At 37.5% G+C, this 4,115-nt stretch overlaps 1 pseudogene; it reads left to right on the top strand.

Annotated features, from left to right (window-relative positions):
* The first annotated feature begins 344 nt into the window (after positions 1-344).
* LOC102831111 lies at positions 345-3,911 on the top strand (annotated as a pseudogene).
* Positions 3,912-4,115: the final 204 nt, after the last annotated feature.

Consider the following 4,115-nt stretch of genomic DNA (forward strand, 5'->3'; position numbering starts at 1 on the left):
TTATGTAGATTGCATATTTTTGTAAAATATCTTTGAAACTATATAGATTATTAGTACTTAAAGATATATGTGACTCAGTAGGGGGGAAAGAGGGAGGACAGGGGCCTTGGAGTCAGAGTGGCACAGCAAGTGGCTTTAGGTGGTGATTGTGGCAGGGAGTGAGGAGTGAGATATTCCAGGGATTTGGGAGGAGGAGACTGAGAGAGTCAAAAGGGAAATTAAAGCTGCAATCTGGCTTACTGATCTAGGGGCTTCAGAGTCCCCACCCAGGGACATAGACTTCAACTGGATCATCCAGGCTCTGAAAGGTACTATCAATCCAAAGCTGTGAATCACAGCTGAGAATGAACTCACTCAGAGTTCAATTAACAATGTGTCTCCATGTCATCATTACACATGATTTTCCTGGTCATTGGCTATTCGTAGTGGACAAGATAGACTACAATTTACAATCTCAGAGCCGTGGAAGCTGGTTTGGTAGTTTATTATGTCTGTATCAACTGGTAAAGACATATGAGTATAAAAAAGCAGAGGAAAGAGAGTCCCTTATAGCAGCAATGCAAGTATTTTTGCTTTGTATTCAACAGCAAATCATCCAGCTCCTTCCTGATTCCTCCCATTATTCTATGCTACTGCAGAAACAGATTCTGAAAAAATTTTATGCCCTTGTTCAGTATGCATTGCCTCTTCAACTGATAAGTAAGTAAATATGACAGAATGGGTAGAGATCTTTTTAATGATTATTGACAGAACTGTTTCTCCTGAGACTCTGCAAATTGATGAGGATGATAGACAAGAACGAGTATGGTGGAAGTGTAAGAAGTGGGCACTGCATGTTGTAGCTTGTCTTTTTGAATGGTATGGAAGCTCAGGAATAGTCACAAAAGAATACTTTGAATTTTCTCAATTATTCAAAACTTATGCAGTAGGAATTCAGCAGGGACTGCTAAAGATTTTAGACCAATAATCGACAGAAAAAATATGTCACCCCCTGTGTTCTTCAGAAATCATTCAACTATCTCAGTCAAGGGTTATTCATTGTGTAACTTGGAAGCAGATGAAGGCACACAGTGAATACCTGTGAGGATGTGATTTCTTCTGTGATATTTTATAAAGATGTGGATAAAGAGCTGTGGCAAGAGGATCCCTATGAATATATAAAGATGAAATTTGATATTTTCAAAGATTATTCTTTTCCCACATCCGCAGCCCAGGCTCTCTTATATACTGTGGCTAAGGGAAAAAAAAAAAAAAAAAGTATTGCCCAAAATGATGGCATTCTGTTATCAAATACCAACAAACCTGAACTTTGACCCTCGGAAGAAAGATGGAGCCCTGCATGTGATTGGTCCCCTAACCAACATTTTATTGAAGAAGAATTTATTCTAGGACCAAATGGAGCTACTGCTGCAGAATCATGTATTTCCATTATTATTGTCTAACTTGGGATATCTTTGAGCTAGATCCTGTCGGGTACTTTATGTATTCAGTTCTTTGAAATTTCATAATGAGCTCAACTTAAGAAATGCAGTTGAGTTATCACAGAAAAGCCTGATTGAAGATAAAGAGATGCCTGTTAAAGTAGAAGCTGCCCTTGCTCTACAGTCCCTCATTTCTAACCAGATGCAAGCTAAGAAATACATGAAGCTGCACATCAGGTCTGTTATCCAGAAGATTATATGTGAGTGAGTCAAGAGGTGACCTTAATCACTGTGGATATGATACAACAGTTGGCTGAGATATTTGGCAAAGTTCTTCAAAGTGATGAATATGAAGAAGTTGAAGACAAAACAGTAATGGCTGTGGGAATTTTACATATGACAGTTGTAGATCATAATCAGGTTACTCAACAGTTAGAGAATATCTGTCTATGGATCATTGAGTTTGTTTTATGTAAACATATAATTGAATTTTATGAAGAAATTCTTTCACTGGCATATAGTTTAACCTGTCATGGTATTTCTCTTCAAGCTGTGGCAACTTCTAGGTATATTATATGAAGTTTTTCAGCAGGATTGTTTTGAATATTTTACAGACATGATGCCTTTCCTGCATTACTATGTGACAATAGATACAAATACTTTACTATCAACTTCCAGGCATTTAGAGATACTGTTTATAGTGTGTAGAAAGGTATTGAGTGGAGATGCAGAAGATGCAGAATGTTGTATTGCCAAACTTCTCAAATTCATGATCCTTTAGATCAGAGGAAGGGGAATAGATCAGTACATTCCGCTCTTTGTTCAACTTGTTTTGGAGCGATTAACCCGAGGGGTCAAAACTAGTGAGCTCCGTACTATGTGTCTTCAGGTAGCAATTGCTCCCTTGTACTACAATTCTGATTTTCTGTTACATACACTAGAGCAAACTCAATTTCCTTACAATCCTGGACATATAACTGTACATTTTATAAATCAGTGGATGAATGACACAGATTGTTTTATTCAGCATCATGACCAGAAAATGTGTGTAATAGGAGTAAGTATCCTTTTACAAGTGAAAAATGGACCTCCTGCAGTGGATGCTATGGGGGGACAGTTTGTTCTCTCAATTCTTCTCCCTTGGCCTAAAGCAGGTCTGTGCTTCTAGACAATTGCTAGACTGGGAAGATCACTCAAAAGCAGAGAAAGCTGATATAAAAAAAAAAATATGAAATTTCAAGTGATGAAGAGACAAATGTAACTGCTCAAACAATGCAGTTAAATAATGGAAGAGATGAAGCTGAGGAGGAAAACAATGATGACTAGGATGAAGAAGTATTGGAAGAAACTGCCCTTGAGGGATTCAGCACTCCTCTTGACCTTGACAATAGTATGGATTAATACCAATTTTTTACACAATCTCTGCTAATTGTGCAGAATCAGGATGCTGCCTGATACCAACCACTCAGTGAGGATCAGAGGAGAGAACTACAGGAAGTTTACACAGTAGCTGAGCATCAGAGGATGGTGGCAGGTCAGCCAGAGTGATTTCCAGATTGGATGTGTCAGGGTACCAATAGCATTCTTTTTTATTAACCAGGGGGCATGGAAATACTGTTTTTTTTTTTTTTAATTTCTAGTGGCCAACCCTCCAAGATAATATGGAATTGTCATTATTGTATGATTGCTCTTCATTTTAACCATTTATAATTTCTTAACTCTGCAAAAAAATCTGTGCATTAGTATCTGTCAGTTAGTGATGGTCTTGTTCACAATTTTATTTTATTTTGGAACCAAAGTTTGGGAAGAGTTTTGCTGTGGAAGAGTCTATTAGCTGGCTCACCCATCTAAGCATTTTCAACCAAAGGCAATGTATGAATTCTTGCAATGAAATTGTGCCTGGAAATGAAACACTCACTATTTCTATTTATTGGCTTTTATGTGGTGGTAATTTATGCAGAGTTATGGTCACTCCTAGGAAATCAGTGGAAAAGATTTTATAATTATAAAATCATGGAATAAGCATCTAGACTTTAGAAGGAGGTTTCTTAGATTTTTAGCCTTATACAGATTTTGTATTAGTCCTGAAATCTGACAGGTCTTTTCAGCATTAGACCTAGAGACGGGGAAGTTAATGGAAACCAACTTGAAATTTGTTTCCATTTTGCTCATTTTCAACAAATGTTTTTTCCATGAGAGTAAATATAATTGCTTACTGATAAGGATCTGTTAAAGGTCCTTCAGTATGTTCAATGTGGCAGAATAATTAATACCATGAGTTATATTCTTTCACACATATAGATATAAAGAACCTGGTTCCTTTGAAATTATATCCAACTCTATGCCTTAAGTCCTGTTCCTTTCATTTTTGGTTTTCTTTTGGAAAATGTTAGAAGCAAAGAAGAAGATGGAACAACAGTGAGCTTTATATTTGAAAGCAAAGGAGTCCTCTCTGCATTTAACTTTGAGTCTGTGCCCAGCAACAACTGAGGGAAGAAACATCAACCGACCAAAGGTTTTTGCTGCATTTTATTTCACAAGGGTGGTGTGAGGTACATGGGGAGGGAATGAGGGGGCTGCCAATGGACAAGTCACCATTGGGCATCAGGCAGAACTTCAATCCACTCTCCTCTTCTCCTTTGACCTTGGTCAGCTGGAAATATATTTTAAACAGCTACTGAATTGTAGCAAAGT

This window comes from Chrysochloris asiatica, unplaced genomic scaffold (genome assembly GCF_000296735.1).
Source record: "Chrysochloris asiatica unplaced genomic scaffold, ChrAsi1.0 scaffold00073, whole genome shotgun sequence".
Classification (NCBI taxonomy): domain Eukaryota; kingdom Metazoa; phylum Chordata; class Mammalia; order Afrosoricida; family Chrysochloridae; genus Chrysochloris; species Chrysochloris asiatica.